This window comes from Eumetopias jubatus, unplaced genomic scaffold (genome assembly GCF_037043125.1).
Source record: "Eumetopias jubatus isolate StellerSeaLion01/CBP00866 unplaced genomic scaffold, mEumJub1_p1.0 scaffold_6, whole genome shotgun sequence".
Lineage (NCBI taxonomy): Eukaryota > Metazoa > Chordata > Mammalia > Carnivora > Otariidae > Eumetopias > Eumetopias jubatus.
Genome location: NW_028274812.1, coordinates 51,064,126 through 51,081,936, shown reverse-complemented (window position 1 = coordinate 51,081,936; position 17,811 = coordinate 51,064,126).

The following is a 17,811-nucleotide window of genomic DNA, read 5'->3' as shown; positions in this document are numbered from 1 at the left end:
ATTAACTCCCACAATGAGACAGTCCTGGATTTTATGACAATAAAGCAGCTTAGGTTAAGAAGTATCAAAACATTGCCTCTTTCCTAAGACCACCTATGGAGCATTTCCCCTCCCTCACCCATGGCTCATCTTATCATTATGACACATGCCAGAAATAATCTCCCAGCTACAGATCACTTTGAAGTCAGAAACATTCCTGGTTGAAATTTTCCCAAAGTCAAGGGCTTAAAAAAACCTCTTAAGGTCAGAAAAGATCACCAGGGAACTGACAGGATGAAGTGAAGCACAGCATGCCCAAAGGCAAAAATCTCCAGGCTCTGTCATTTCAACTTAGCTTGTGAATATATTAAAAATCCTGAGGTCAAAAGCCATTTTACTTTCTCATCACATTACGGCTCTAGCCCTAGAGAAAGCATACAAAACTCTATGATTTTCAGATCATGATGCAGGGATTCTCAGACGCAAGCGTGCAGGAGAACCACCTGGGGAGCTGTTTAAATGTAGGTCAGAAGCCCCACCTCCAGAGATTAAGTCAGAGGTGAGTCCCCAAAATCTTTATTTTAATGGGTTTCGGGTGGTCCATGGTTAAACTGTGAGAAGTCTTGGCACAGAGGTCCCCCCCCCGCCCATGGAAATGGTTGAGGGTCAAGGGTGGGATGTAGGAAGAGGTTACTACAAAGTGTCCATGTACCCATGGGTGCAAATATTCCCCCTCAAGCCTCCAAGTACAGTTACTAAGAAAGGTTTAAGTATTAACAAAGGGTCTTCATATCCAAAAGTTCAGGAGACCCCTGGGCAGCCATTCTCTTCTTCCCCACGACTCCTTCCTGCCTGCCTGCCCTGCTGCTCCTATTGCTCTAGCACCTGGACATCGGCAGCATTAGCCAGGCTGCAACACCATTCACCTCAGAGGACCCCAGAGAGCTAAAGACACATGGTCTCAGGAAGGTAGAGGAAGGAACAAAGCCAAAAAGTCAGCGTGAAGCAGAAGACCCTAGTCTAAGCTTGGCTTCCCTTAAACTACTCACTGGCAGTGTAGCCTTTAACCAGTCACTTTACCTCTCCATGCCTTGGTTTTCCCATCTGTAAAACGGGGATAATAATAGTAACTTCCTATGTGATGAGTAAATAAATTGATCTATTTAAAGAACGGAGACTACTGTGCCTGGCGCATAGTAAGTGCTATCACATGTATGTCATGTGTTACTATTGTTCCCTGAAAGTCGGAGAGGACATCCATTTTCATTTTGCACTACTTTATATTCCTCTTGCCTTCATGTTGAAGGGTTTGTTTGGGGCTTGGGCTCACTGGGCCCCAACTCGACTGACCTAAGAGGGGAAATGAAAACCACATCTCTGCCCCTGTTGTTCTTACCCAGCCCACTGCCTTTTTCCTTTACAATCATCACATGCCAGGGATTATATGTCTAGGCTTTCCACTATTTCTGGGAAAGCACCTGATCCGATATAACTGGTGGGTCTTTTCCTTCCCACTTTGACCTGCAGTGTTCTAAAACGTGTCCTTTCTCCTTCGCATTTCTGATTTCTGCGGGTTTTGTGTGCCAGGGAACCACACACCACTCTTCTCCCTGAGTTTACCTTTCTCATGCTGTGGGCTGTGCTCGTTTACACTTGGCCCTTCAGACCTTGTCAGGGCCATTACGCTGACCGCCGATGGCCTGCCCCTGGGGACAGTGCCAGTCCTGCTCACTTGACCATGAGCTTTCACGGTCCGTGTTAGATACAGAGCCCATTGCAGAGCCCACATCCCCCGCCACACACACACCTCCTTGAGGAATGTTCCTGGGGCAGAAGAAGCCGGCTGAAAATTTGCAAGGAGCTCTTCTCCCTCCTCCGTCCCCCACCCCCAGCTTGCCTGGTGACTTAGACGGTTGCTCAGAGAGGGGACACAAACGCTATCTGAAAGAATGTGGCTGTTGCCAGGAGAGGAAGGAGGGAATAGCTCCCCTCACAAAGGGCAGCCAGGAGAAAAGCGGCTCTAAGCTGGACGACAAAGAAGAGGGGACGAATTTCCATGTCTTGCTAATATTGTGGGTGTGTAGCTACCATTAGCTGCTTCATCCGCAAAGTATGAGATCACTGGAATAGGTTTTTAATAGCTGAGGTTCCTATTTTAACATCTTTGTGGGTTTTTAAGTCAGCCTTTAATGTGGGGAAATTGTTATGTAAAAACCAGGGAACAAATTCTGGTTATTGCTCTAACTTTGGCTCCCAAGTCACCCAGCACCTAACTCTCTGCAGCAATTGTTCACCAGCCTAAGTCCCACGGGAGCAGCGGGGATGGGGATGGGGTTGGTGAATTATTTATTTTTGTCTCCCTTCAGTAACCAGTGTCTTGCACAGAGAGGAGCTCGGTGAAATGTATGCAACCAAGGATTTCAAGAACCCTGCAATGCTGGATGTGGTATATACGAACTCAGTCTTCAGGCACCCCCACCCCCATCCAGCCAGGCACCTCCCACTGGCTATACCCCAAACATCCCCTGCACTTTCCTGCCTCTAGACCTTTGCTTATGCTATTCTTACTGCCTGAAAGGATAGCCCTGTCCTGGAGATGGGAAGGTTGTAGGCGGGTTTGGAAAGGAGCAAGCTGAGATATTTGGATTTTATTTAATGAGAAATGCGGAGTCATGGATGGTTTTTGAGCAGAAGACACTAGTGTGGATTCAAGATAGAACCTGCTTAAGACCTTTATAGACCCTAAGAATGCAGATCACAACACTCCCAAACCTTCACCTTATAGACTTCAAAATGAAAATAGTACCAAATAGTAAAACACAAAACATCAGCTATATTGACATTGAAAAAACTTGACTCTACACCTTCTAAATGTAAAATTCGGAATGCGAAAAGAGAACCCTTTTCCACACCTTTCTCTGCTTTTCCTTTCCACCCAAAACTGCCGTGATCTCTTTCTTCATTCTCCCAGAAATTGACAGAATTTTATAAGGCTTGAACACAGAGATCTAACAAAATTAAGTGGCCATTGCCCATCTATCCATTTACTTCAACAAAATTAGGTGATGGTGCAGCATAATTGCTTCAGAATAAATCCTCTCGCTTTGGCTGCAGCCTCACGAAATGCACTGAGAATAGCCTCAGAGCATTGCTATAGTATACCCAAAGTGGTCTGGGTTTTTTTAAGATTTTATTTTTTTATGTAGTTTCTACCCCCCAATGTGGAGCACAGACTCACAACCCCGAGGTCAAAAGTCGCATGCTCTACCAACTGAGCAAGCCAGGTGCCCCTAAAGTGTCTTTCTTGAAACCCTTAAAAGTTGATGGAATTTTAAGGGAATCTTGATTTTGTATATTGAATACATTAGAGTCCTAAGTTTGGTGGACAATAATGAAAATAGTTTGCAAACCACAAAATACAATCACATTCCAGCATTCAATTTCAGAATAAGGGTGAGATTATTATTATAACTGGTGAGCATTGGCACTACATATAACCAGTCAAATCCTTCATTTTGCCTAATTCCGGTTTAGAAGCAAAAGGGTGTGGATTTCACAAGAGTCCTCCAGCCCTAAGTTTTGTTTAGCAATTAAATTAAATAAGCAAAGGAGATCCGTTAAGGTTTCACTGATAAGGAATAAAAATCAAAACTCAATCCGCAATCTGTCACCATTAGATCTCTTTAAAACAGAGAGACCCTCTTTAACATAAAAGTCTTTACCTTGTTGACCACCATGCTTTAATGAAATACCACTATTTCTGTGTAGCTTGTTTCAAATCTCATGTTAAACAAAGGGGAGAAGTTTCATTATCTTTCAGGCTTTAACATCTCAGGATAAATTGGCTGTTCGTCTATTATTCATCCACCACTGTTAGGGATTAAGTCTTTGTTACTGACAGTGGTAAATCTTAGCTGGGCAGATCAATAGAATTATTTGTCTCCTCAGACAATAGAAGTTAGGAAGATAATGATTAGCAATGTCTTTAAAAAAAAAAAAAAAATTCTGCCTTTCATTAGCAGTTCATGCTCCAGAAAAGGCTTTTTGAGTTGCCGAACAAAAGACAGCTCCTAAGGTTCAACAACTTCATGTATCAGGGACATTTTCTGCAACTCTGAAACCTAAGTGCTTGGAGAGAAAAGCATATTCTATATGCTGACTAGCCTCAGAACCATAGGAAAGCCTTCATAATTAACACTCTTTGAATCTGTTGTCGGTCAATCCTAAGTCCTGAGTTACTGCATGGAAGACCATCAATAGCCATAAGATCAGAATAAAAAGAAGAAAGCACAGACCAAACAAAATGCTTCAGCAATAAGAATAGCAGCTCTGCTCTCAGAAGACAGACTGCTCTGACTGGCTTCACACTTTGGCCCCACGTGGTTTCTTTGGAAACTACTTGTCATGAAATTTTATGATCTGTTAAAAAAAAAAAAGTGTAAGAATATATCTTCTTACCTACCTCACAAGGATGTGGAAAGATTAAAATTAGATAGTTGTGAAAATGTTTCTAACCCTCCAAGGAAAGACCGGAGAAATACTTTGTGGATAAGCTTGTTCTTTGGAACTTTAAAATAGCCCTCATGACCCCATCTCGCAGCCTTCTCCCATTAAAGCCCAGGATTCTGCTGACCACGCATTCAGCTTCGTTGTCTCTGAATAGCTCTTTACAATCATTCCAACTTGAAGCCCAGAACTATTTAATACATGAGTGACAAAGAGAAGAAAGAATGGCACCACCCCTCCAAACCCTTCCTGGATTAGTCAGAAGAGAATTCCAGCAGTGCAGCCTAGGCTAGCAGTGGAAATATTCCCATTACCTTCTTCCTTCCTCTCCTCAAAGCACACTCTCCTTTGTCTCCTTCCAAATGTAAGAACTAGCAAATACACTGCCACACCCCTTTCACATCTCTGCAGAGGAGCATCCTCTCCTCTTCCTTAAGCTCTAATAGGAAAAGGCGTGGCCCACCCTCAGCAAAATGTATCTTCAACATGTCCATGTTCTGCACACCACACCCTTGTCAACCGACACTTCCAACTCCAGCAGAGACACACTGTATGTGGATTTCCCAAAGGTTTCCACCTTCTACTCCACAGCGCTTTCCACCCAAATTCTACATGATCAAAACCAACTCTCAACTGGGATCTGCATAACATTCGCATTAAGTTGTAAGTCACTAGTCTCTGCTTAGGTAGCTATACCTTCCTAAATATTTTTACCTCCTATTCCTCTTCTTCAGACTCCGATACACCTTCTCTCCCCACCCTGCATGCACATTCTCTCCCACAACCTATTGTCTCCAAGGAGCAGAACACAGAGGAAATGCCATTACTGTTAAAAATTCTTCTCTATAAAGGGGAACCCTCCTACACTGTTGGTGGGAATGCAAGCTGGTGCAGCCACTCTGGCAAACAGTATGAAGGTTCCTCAAAAAGTTGAAAATAGAGCTACCCTGTGACCCAGCAATTGCATTACTGGGTATTTACCCCAAAGATACAAATGTAGTGACCTGAAGGGGCACCTGCACCCCAATGTTTATAGCAGCAATGTCCACAATAGCCAAACTATGGAAAGAGCCAAGATGTCCATCAACAGATGAATGGATAAAGAAGATGTGGTACATATATACAATGGAATATTATGCAGCCATCAAAAAATGAAATCTTGCCATTTGCAATGACATGGATGGAACTAGAGGGTATTATGCTAAGCGAAATAAGTCTATCAGAGAAAGACAATTATCATACGATCTCACTGATACGTGGAATTTGGCAAACAAGGCAGAGGATCATAGGGGAAGGGAAGGAAAAATGAAACAAGATGAAACCAGAGAGGGAGACAAACCATAAAAGACTCTTAATCTCAGGAAACAAACTGAGGGTTGCTGGAGTGGTGGGGGTGGAGGGGACGGGGTGGCTGGGTGATGGACACTGGGGAGGGTATGTGCTATGGTGAGCGCTGTGAATTGTGCTGATGAATCACTGACCTGTACCCCTGAAACAAATAATACATTATATGTTAATAAAAAATAAATAAATAATCATTCTCTATTATAAGAGATGGTCCAACAGGGGTGTGATGCACACAGAAACAGTTTAGAGAGGGGTGAGGAAATGAAATCCTAAGAATGGAATTTCAAGTGAAATTTGAGGGCCATAAATTCAGGGAATAGAGGGCATCCCCTGCAGTCACTCAGCTTGGGTGCTACCTATTCTACCTACGGGATAACCTGATCCTGATTACAGGGCTGCACACTACCAGGCACTGGGGACGGAGCGATGTGGAACATGGTGATGGCTTCTCAGGCACCAGCGTGGTCGGTTTTACAGCATTCAGCTGCAGACGACAGATGCTACACTTGAGTTAATGGAAGCAGAAAGGTACTTATTTCCAAATATTATGTGGCTTCCTAAATTATGGAAAAGTAGAGGAACAGGTGCGGACTGAGCTCCTGAGAACAACTCACAACTGCCTCCGCCATTGTTGGAAGAGTAGCTGCCATTGCTATCAGCCGAATCAGGAAGTGGCTGATGTTGAGCCATGAGGCCTCTGCCACAATCTGCTCCAGCAGGAGTGGATGTTTCTGGCCCTGCCTCTTTCCACACTTTACTCGGTTCCAAATCCAAGGTTCATAGTAATGCATCAGTCCAAAAGAACCGAAATCACATATGGAACGTTAACTGTGAGAGAGTCTAGGAAATGTAGTTTTTAGCTTTCAAGACTCTACAGTACAGAAAGGCACATTATAAGAAGGAATAAGCATTGAGCAATTCTACTACATTGTATTCCGAATGAGCGAAGTTCCAGTAAAACTGAAGACCAGGGGGCGCCTGGGTGGCTCAGATGGTCAAGCCTCTGCCGTTGGCTCACGTCATGATCCCAGCGTCCCGGGATCGAGCCCCACATCGGGCTCCTGGCTCAGTGGGGAGCCTGCCTCTGCCTCTCCCCCTGCTCACGCTCCCTCCCTTTCTCTCTCTATCTCTGTGTCCCAAATGAATAAATAAAATCTTTAAAAAACAAAAAACTGAAGACCAGTCCTGAAGTACTAAATACCTTTATTTAAACTACTTTTTGTGAAACATTTTTTTTTCAAGCGCTTTCCACTTTTCCCAGCCTCAGGTAAAGAGGAAAAGGACCAAATTCAATATATTTTTCTCTCAATGACCCAAAATCATAACCATGAACATTGCTTACTGGGCTGCAAATAGCAGTACACACACACACACACACACACACACACACACACACACACACACATACACACACAAATTATTCATAACAGCATAACAACATAAGGAGGAATACTCATGACTATTTCAGTCCTCATTTCTATAACTAGTCACATGGTTGAAGCTAGTATTTATAAAATTACCTCCTTCCACTATCCATTCCATACTCCCTTTGCTTTCAGTAAGCGCCTCAGCTGGTCATGGTCCTTTATCTGGTGGGGTGACCCAAACCTTCATTCCTGAAGGGTCTGGGCCATTAGCAGTTCTACCTGGATTGGGTTGTTGTACTACTGACCCTAATCATAAGGAATTCTAATAGTCAGATGCCCTAAAGGATCTCCTATATTCCAAATATACTTTTCCCTCCATCCATAGTAGATGACTAGCCCAATTTCCCCTTGGTAGTCAAGATCAATCACCCCAGGCAACACTATAACCCCTTCTTTGTCTGTTGATTCAGAGGTATAAGGACCCCAAAGTGGTTGGGTGGCAGTCTTTACTTCCAGTTCAAAAAGATCATCGTGTCTCCTGATGGAAGCATTCCTCCTTCTGGAATGACTAAGACTTCTAGACCAGCAGAGGCTAAGCTGTGGGAACAGGAAGCAAAAATTTTGCTAGTGGGTCACTAGGGGTAATAGTGAGCCGTGCCATTCCCATTTCCACCCCTTGATTCCTGGATCTGTGAATCCTGACTATGAGAGAAAGAGCACCATATACTGAATGCTGATTCAGAAGATAGGACAGCCTTCTGGGAAACTTGCCCCAGCTCTGCAAGGTATTACCACCTACATAGCACTATAACTGAGTCTTCAAAAGGCCATTCCTCTGCTGTTTCAGGATGAGTGGGGAACACGATAAGAACAGTGAGTTCCATAAGCATGGGCCCATTGCCATACTTCTTTTGCTGGGAAGTGAGTTCCTTGATCGGAAGCAATGCTGTGTAGAATAATATGACGGTGGATAAAGCATTCTGTAAGTCCACAGATGGTAGTTTTGGCAGAAGAACTGTGTGCAGTGAAGGCAAATCCATATCCAGAGTTAAGTGTCTATTTCAGTAAGAACAAAACATGCCCCTTTCAAGATGGAAGTAGTCCAATGTAATCAACCTGCTACCAGGTGGCTGGCTGATCACCCCCAGACAGTGATGTCATATCAGGGACTTAGTGTTGGTCTCTGCTGCTGGCAGATTGGACTTGCAGCCGTCGCCATAATCAGGTTGGCCTTGGTGAGTGGAAGTCCATGTTGCTGAGCCTGTGCATAACCTCCATCTCTGCCACCATGGCCACTTGGTTCGTGAGTCCATTTGGAGATGACAGTGGTGGCTGTGGAAAGAAGCAGGTTGGTATCCACAGAATAGGTCATCCCATCAATTCAGTTATTAAGATCCTCCTCTGCTGAGGTCGCTCTTTGGTGAGCATTCACATGGGACACAAATATCCTCACATTTTTTGCCCATTCAGAGAGGTCTATCCACATACCTCTTCCCCAAATTTCTTTGCCACTAATTTTCCAATCATATTCCACAAGTCCCTGGCCATTTGACCAAATAATTAGCCATAAATCAGTATATAATCACACATCTGGACATTTCTCCTCACAAGCAAAGTGAACAGCTAGGTAGGGTTCTACCCAATAGGAGGATTTCTCTTCACCACTGTTCTTCAGGAATTTCATAGGAAGGGGCTGTAGAGTGGTAGCTCTTCACTTTCAGGTGGTTCCTGTATACCATATAGAACCATCTATAAACCAGGCCCAAATTTTGTCTTCCACTGATCATAAGAAGCCCCCATCAGTCCATAGGTACAGGCAGGGAAAGAGAAGGCAGTGTAGCAGGAGTGGGCACTATAGGCATTTGTTCCACTTTTTCATGTAACTTAATTATGTCTTTAAGACCTGCCTGTACCCAATCACATCCATTCCCACTTACATTTGATGATGGAGTACTGCTATGCATGCAGAACTTTATAGTTCATGTGGGGCAGCTCAGGTCACGTGGTAACTTGGTAGCCCATATTAAGTCTTCAGTCTCTACTAAGGCTTAGTAGCAAGCCAAGAGCTGTTTCTCAAAAGGAAAGCAGTTATCTTCAGAGGATGGCAGGGCTTTGCTCCCAAATCCTAAGGACCTGTGCTGGGATTTACCTATGAGCCTGTCAAAGGTTCCAAAGAGCATCCCTATGCCACTGACACTTCAAGTACCAATGGATCTACTGGATCATGTGGTCCAAGAGGCAGAGCAGCTTACACACAACCTGGACATGTTGCAGAGCCTTCTCTTGTTTTTAGACCCACTCAAAACTAGTAGCTTTTCAGGTCACTCAGTAAATGGGCCAGAGTAACACACCCAAATGAGGAATACATTGCCTCCAAACTCCAAAGAGGCCCACTAGATGTGCCTCATTTTTGGTTGTAAGAGGGGCCAGATGCAATCATTATCCTTCACCTAGAAGGGATATCATGACATGCCACACTACTAGACACCTAGAAATTTCACTAAGGTAGAGGGTCCCTGAATTTTTGTCAGATTCATACCACCCTCTGACATGCAAAAGTCTTACCAATAAATCTAGAGTGGTTGCTACTCCTTGATCACCAGGTCCAATCAGCATAATGTCATCAATGTAATGGACCAGTATGATGTCTAGTGGAAGGGAAAAGCTATCAAAATCCCTGCAAACTAAACTATGACACAAGGCTGAAGAGCTGATATACCCCTGAGGAAGGAGAGTGAAAGTGTATTGCTGGCCTTGCCAGCTACAAGTAAATTGTATCTAATAGACCTTACAGACAGAGACAGAAAGTATTTGCCAGATCAATAGTTGCATAACAAGTAACAGGGGATGTACTAATTTGCTAAAGCAATGAAACCACATCTGGTACAGCAGCTGCAATTAGAGCCACCACCTGGACAAGCTTAGAGTAGCCCACTGTCATTCTCCAAGACCCATCTGTCTTCTGCACAGGACAAACAAGTAAGTTAAATAAGGATGTGGTGGGAATCACCATCTTTGCAACTTTCAAGTCCTTGATGGTGGCACTAGTCTCTGAAATCCCTCCAGAAATGGGATATTGCCTTTGGTTTACTATTTTTCTAGGTAGAGGCAGTTCTAGTGGCTTTCACTTGACCTTTTCCACCGTAATAGCCCTCCACAGATCAGCCAACAAATGTGGGGATTCTGCGAGCTGCTGAGTAGATCTATTCCAATTATGCATGCCAGAACTGGAAAGATAATCATGGTGTGGGTTTGGGGATCTAATGGGCCCACTGTGAGACAGACCTGAGCTAATATGCCATTGAGTACCTGACCTCCATAAGCCCTGACTCTGCCCGGTGGCTCATATGATTATGGAGGTTGAAAAGTCCCACCATCTGCACTCTGCAAGTTGAAGACCCAAGAAGGCCAGTGGTGTAGTTTGAAGGCCTAAGAGCCAATGGTGTAGATTCCAGTTTCAGTCTGAAGGCCTGAGAACCAGGAGCACCAAGGGTAGGAGAAGACTGATGTCCCAGCTCAAGCAGTCAGGCAGAGAAAGAGAGAGAGAGAGAGAGATGGAGGGCAAATCCTCCCTTCTTGTACTTTTTTTGTTCCTCTCAGGCCCTCAGTGGATTGGATGATGTCCACCCATTGGGGAGGGCAATACAATCTACTTCATTGAGACTACTGCTTCACATGGTAATCTCTTCCAGAAACATCATCACAGGCACACCCAGATATGAAGTTTAACTAGATATCTGGGCATCCCATGATGCTGACTACTAAATTAACTATCACAAGTGGTTACTTTTGAAGGGATGTAAAGCAGGAGGAGCACGAGAGAGCCTTCTGGAGCATTGTAAATATTCTATATCTTGATCTGAGTGATAATTAAATGTATGTGTAGTTGGTAAGTTATACAAGCATGTTTTAAATAGTTTACTGTATATAAATTATACCTCAAAAAGGAAGGAAGGAAGGAAGGAAGGAAGGAAGGAAGGAGCGAGGGAGGGAGGGGGCAATGAATGTGTATGGGCTTCAGAATCAGGCAGAACCAGTTCAAATTCTGACCATTTGCTAACTGTGTGACCTTGGACATACTATTTCACCTTTGAACTGCAGTCCCTCCGGGTATAAAATGGGAAGTCTAATATCTCTAACTTGTGAAATGTTAAAGAGGTAGTACATGTAAAAAGCACCTAGTCTATGTAGGTGTTCAACAGATGTTAGTTTCTTTCTCTCCCCTCAGGTATCTTCTTTTTTAAGTCACTTCCTGAGAGATCTCATCAACTACCATAGTTTTAAATATGCTGGCACCTCCCAACTTTATACTTCCATTCTGGTCCTGCCCCTGAACTCTAGGCTCATATATCTAACTGCACCCTCAACATCTCCCCTTGGGTCTCTAATAGGCATCTCAAATTGAACACGCTCAACACTTCTGTTTATTTGTACCTCCCACCCCCCAACTAAACCTTCTCCCCCATCAGTGTTCTCCCGAGCATAGCAGCTCCATTCATCCAGATGCTCAGACCACAAACCTTGGAGTCAGTTTTACCTCCTCTTTGATTTTCACATTCCACATCTGATCCATTAGCCAATACCATAGTTATATAGAATCCAAATATGTACAGAATCTAGCCACTTCTTACCCCCTCCACCACCCTCATCCAAGCCACCCTCCTCTTTCCTCAGATCATTGCAAATGCCCCTCTCAGTACTGTCTTCCTTTTTGCTTTCTTGGCCTTCCATTCAGTTTATTTTCCATACGGCAACCAGAGTAAAATCAGATCATGTTATTCCCTTATTCTCCCCTCTCTGATAGCTTCCCATTGCACTTAGTACAAAATCTAAAATCCTTAACATTTTTGTTTTATTTTTTTATTTTTTACTTTTTTAAAGATTTATTTATTTATTTGACAGAGAGAGACACAGTGAGAGAGGGAACACAAACAGGGGAAGAGGGAGAGGGAGAAAGAGCAGCTCTCCTGCTGAGCAGGGAGCCCGACGCAGGGCTCGATCCCAGAATCCTGGGATCATGACCTGAGCTGAAGGCAGATGCTTAACGACTGAGTCACCCAGGCACCCCAAAATCTAAGATCCTTATCATGGCCCCAGATCCTAAATGATCTGACCTGGGTCTGTATCTCTGACCTAATCTTCTCCTACTCTCCTTCTTGCTCATTGCACCCAGCCACACTGGCCCTCTTGCTGCTCCTTACACAGACCAAGCACACTGCACTTCTTCCACGCTCCACTCAAGACTTTTGCACCTGCTCTTCCTTCTGCCTAGAATATTCTTCCCCCAGATATTCACATGGATTGTAATTCCCTCACTTTCCTCAGCCTTCCATTCAAGTGCCACCTGCTCAGAGAGGCCTAACCACACCACTCTGTATAAAATAGTAGCCTTTGATCCTCCCTGTTTAAAAAAATTTTTTCAAAAAAAAATTTTTAATTTAAAAAATAAATAAAATTAAAAAATTTTTTTCTTCATAGTATACAACACCTCCATACATGAGGGTATGTATGTGTGTACTCTGTCTCTCCCAGTTGAACATAAGTTCTACGAAGCCAAGACCTTTGTCTCCTTCCCCATGCTTTCTCCTCAGTTTGGGAACAGCACTGACATATTGTAGGCATTTAATAAATATGCCTTGAATGAATGAATGAATGAATGAATGAATGAATGAATTGTGCAAATTTGGGACACCATCAATTTAGGGTGACCAACCTCTGAGCATTACTTAGTGATCTGTTTCATGCCCCCATGGGCAGATCTCTTCCAGATGCCTCTTTTACATGTCCCCCCTGTCTTCAGGCTCCTTCCCGGTCCCGCAGTTCCTCACTTGTTATCAGCAAAAGAATTTGCTACCTGCTTTACAGGGAACCAGCAAGGTCACCCAAGGAGAACTCCATACCAACAAACACACCCACATCTGCTTCCACCTGTTCTGGCTTGCCTTCTGTCTCAGCAGAAGAGGTCCCCCTACCACCCCCCTCCCCCTGCCTTCACCAAGGATCTTGTGCATCAGTTAACTCTCTGTGGTTGGCTCTTCAGTTTCTCCTGCTCTAGGGCCGGTTTTCCTCCAGCATTTGAACATTTTCAAGTCTCCCGTTTTAAACATCCCAGGGCTTGGATGAGGGTGGGCCTCCCACACTCCATCACGCTTGGCTTGGCTGAGGGACTGAGTCTGAGGGTCCAGGTCAGAGGTCTTTGGGACTTGAGCAGTGTGGGCTGAATTACCATGAGCAGGCCAGAGCTCACCTCCATCTTATGACCTAGTGCAGTTCTCTGCCCTTCCTGTGGCTCAGATGGCTGAGCAGCTAGCATATCTGTGCCCAAGCCCAGCAGGTCATATCAGCATGTGCTTGGCATGGCCTAAAGCCTGGTTCTCAGGCCTGGCTGTTCACCAGAAAGCTCCCAGAGTAGTTCTCAAAAATATACATTCCCAGGTCACACCTCTCCACCCCCCCCCCAAATTCTGATTTATTAGGTCTGGAATCTATATCTTTTTTAAAAGCTCCCCAGTGATTGTGATGTACAGTCAGTACTGGAAATCTAGATCTGTGTGTTTCAATCCTGGATGCACATTAAAATCACCAAGATGAGGGTGGAGGGTACTTTTAAAAAATATTGATGCCTACTATCCCCACCCAAGAGCTTCTAATTCTGTTGGTCTGTGGGTAGACATAGGTATTAAATTTTTGTTTTGTTTTGTTTTGTTTTTTTCCCATGCACAGTCAGGGTTGAAGACCTCTGGTCCAGTGAGTCAAATGGGATTTTTGTTCAGGGAAGTTAACTCACATCTGAGTGGGTGCAAAAGTAAGGGAAGCCATGGGAGAAGACCAGACGTACTAAAGGGGCCATCAGTGGGCTCGGTGGACAGCAGGGTACAGGGGTCAATGTGGGAAGGACCAAGCTGAGACAAGGTATCGAGCTTACCCAGAAAGCTTTCTGCCAATGCAGTTTCCTGACGCTAGGCCCATGTTTTTTATTTTTCTCTCATTCCTCTCCTAGTAGGAACCAAACCCCTGGCACAACCGGCTGGAGGCTGCAGAGACCACAAAAACAGGGAAGAGACATAGCTTTTATCTCTTCCTTTACCAGAGGACACACTTACACTCCTTCCTGGTCCCAGCCCAGTAGAATAATGCCAGTGGGATGTGCGGGCCTTGATGAGGGCACTGACATAATGGCTCCGCTCCTAAGAAAATTTTCTTTGTCCTATGCCTTCTGGCTGCTTAAATCATTCAATTGCCTGAGAATCCAGGCCATGAAAGTATTCTCTGTGGTATACTCAAGCTGCAAGATATTAGTAGCAGATAGACTTTCACAGTTTTTAAGGAAAATCAATTAGAAAGCTAACAAAAGAGCTTGTTGAACGAGGTTTAGTAGTTTTTTTTTTCAAATTTAAGCTGGGATAATCTGTCTATAATGTCACATTGATAGTTTACTCACCCAGCGATTCAACAAATGTGTATCGAGGACCAAGCTTGGTGTTTGGAGTTGGGTAGAAGATGTTAAATGAATCAGACATGTTCCTGCCCACATGGAGGTTATAGTTTAGGGCAAGGCAAACTGTAGCCCTGATGCCAAATCTGGCCCTCTGCCTGTTTTTGTAAATAAAGTTTTATTGGAACACAGCCATGGACATTTGTTTACAAATTATCTCACTGCTCTCCGACTATGGTGGCAGAATTGAGGAATTGAGCGGTTGCAACGGAGATCGTATGGTCTGCGAAACCTAAAATCTTTATTACTAGGCCCTTAACAGGAGCAGTTTGCCAACCCCTAGTCTAGTGGATAGTTTCCCATCTCAAGGATCCACTTGTTTTTTATAAGGTGACTTAGATGAGGGTTTTTGGTTGAAAGGAGAGAATCTACTTAAATGGGCTCAAGGAGAAAGGAGAATTATGATAAAGTATTTCTCCATGGACTCCATGGACAGGAAATTAAATACAGGCATTACTCCTACAGCATGAGATTTACCATACAAAATGGCCATAACTCAAGTTTTGTAATTAAAGAACATAATCTGCATTACTAAGAATACCATTGCTTACAACAACATCTCGACCAGAAACTAATAACATATTCAGGAACTAGCACTAATATAAGAAAACCTGTTGCCCAAGTAACACAGAGCTTTGTTTGGGTAGTTTTGACTTTGTTTGTCCTAACAATAGGTGATAACAATGGTAAAGGAGATAAGGATATATCAAATGTCCCCTACTGGGAATAAGAAAAGAATGGATAAGATTTTTAGGCAAAAGCTAAAAGACACCAAATGCTGGATTTGACCCGTGATGTTTAGATTTTACTCTTACAGCCATAAAAAGCATCCTTTTATTAAAATTACTGCAGGAAAAATAACTTCTTTTGGGGAAAATCTGAAACTCTCCAGCCCCCATCCATTCTCCCTGCTTAATACAATGATTTTTAAAAAGCAGTCTTTAAAAATGAGGTTTCTGAGGAATGCAGAATTGACCATCCAGTCAGACCTACGAGAAGTGGAACTGGGTCAGGATCTGAGGTCATTCTCAATGCTTCCCCAGAAGTACATGGCCCCTTGGGCTTCCTCCTCTGCTCTTCTCTGCTTCCTCTCTCGCCTGGCTTCTTCTGTCCTGAACAACCTGGACTGTGGGCCCAAGCCTGCATGTCTCCAGAGCCTGCCATTACCGGGAAACAGTTTTAGAAACCCTTAGTATAAATTCTTAAGAATCTGACTGGCTTAACTCAGTTTATAGTTGGCTCGTTTTAGCAGAGCCTGCTAAAACCTTAACCTTTACATTGTCACCAAGCCAAAAGACTGCATTTCCAGCTTCCCTTGAATCTCAGCGTAGGCCTGAAGCTAAATCCTATGCAATGAGATAGAAGCAAAAGTGTTGCCTGAGTCTTCTGGGACGTTCCCTTGGGGTTAGATGTGATGACGTGATGGCCAAGAGCCCAAGAGCCACACCCTTGAGGTAGCAGAGTGTGAGCTGGAAGAGCTTGGGGTACTGACTAAAGTCCCCACACCAGCCCTGGAATGCCTACATCCAAGCTTCTTTTATGTGAGAGAGAAATGCATGCCCATCTTGTTTAAGCAACTATTTGGGGGAGTTTCTGTTACTTGCAACTGAACCCAAACTAACTGATCGTTTCCTCTGATCCAAAAAGCTGTGACCAGAGAGGCAGGGCATGGGGGATACTGCCCAGATAGTGAACCCCCAGATCTGAGCAGATTTCCCAGGGAAGTGGGCTTGGGCAGAGCAGGCAAACGATTTGGAATATTTCCAACACTGGCTGAAGTCCGTTACCAGACCACTTGGGTTTGTAAGGAAGGGAAATACTAGGATACATATAAAATTGGAGGGTAGGCTGATATCCTAGAATTTGCACCAAGGTAAAAATTATAATTCAAGGGAAACAGGCTCTGAGTGGTGGAATTATGGGTAGCGTCGCTACCCACTCAGCGGGTGCCCTGAGCAGATGGAAGTCAATTGTTCTGCTAATAATTGAAGAAACGTTGGTTACATTCTTTCAGAGATCTGGTTAACTCATTCCCTTTGGCCACTTAGGGCTGTCATTTATAGGTAGCAAAGTCACTTAGGATAATAAAGCCCCCAGGCCTGGTAGCAAACTGTTGAGATTTTTCAAGAAGAAAGAGACCACTTAAACATCTCATTGGTTTTTCTGGACTGAATGATACCCAGAGGAAACAGGTTTCAAATGTGTCTCCATCATTCACACACTCAAGAAGAAAGATGAGAGGAACCAAGCAAAAACACTAAAAGTGCTACATTCATTTCAAATATCTGACAAGTGAGGAGAGTTCTGGAACAGGTTTCCCTGCAGAACTCACTACAACTCCCAGAGGACACAGGTCCCACCATTATTTTCCTCCTTTTCTCTAAGAGCTCTTAATGGATTGAGAAAAAATTAGTTCAAATATCTGTTGGTTTGAATGCATCTGTTCAATAAAAAGAAGAATAGATGTCACTGCTAAAAATAGCCTTTCTTGTATACAAGCATGTCCTACTGGGCTATGGTCTTTCTGTTTAACTTCTTCCTAAGTGAAGAAAAGCCTAAAAGTACGTCCATCACCTCTGCTTGCTGAAGAAGCACCTAACTTGCAGTGCCCATTCCCTCAAAGCCGCCGGGGCCTGCTGGGTCACAGGCACAGCCGGTCCGAGCTCACCACAAAAGTCAGACACTTGAAAGCAGAGATTTAAGAAGGAAATGGGTTGTTCTCCATGTTCAGAAAAAAAATTTAAGTGGTCTGTAATAGAAAATGGGGGGCGGGGGGGGGGGGGAGTACTCCGTTCTCTGGCCTTAGCACAGATCACCAAAGAAGACAACAACTTACAGAAACAGGAAATCCTTGTGGAAATGAAGACCCTCAAAATGAGAAAACAACAACAATTGATCCAGACTTTGCTCTAGCAAGGGAGTCGGCCACCGTGGCTCCAAGGCGGGCAGAAGAGTGGGGAAGGTTTAGAGTAGCAAACAAGAGAAGACTTTATGCTCTGAGTGGGGTTTGTCTTTCTGTTGGCATGAGGAAGCTGTAAGCGAGCTAACTAGAAGCGGGGCATGCCGGGTGACTGGTTAGGGGTGCATGTAGGCTTTCTGTAGTTGCTCCCAAGTTGA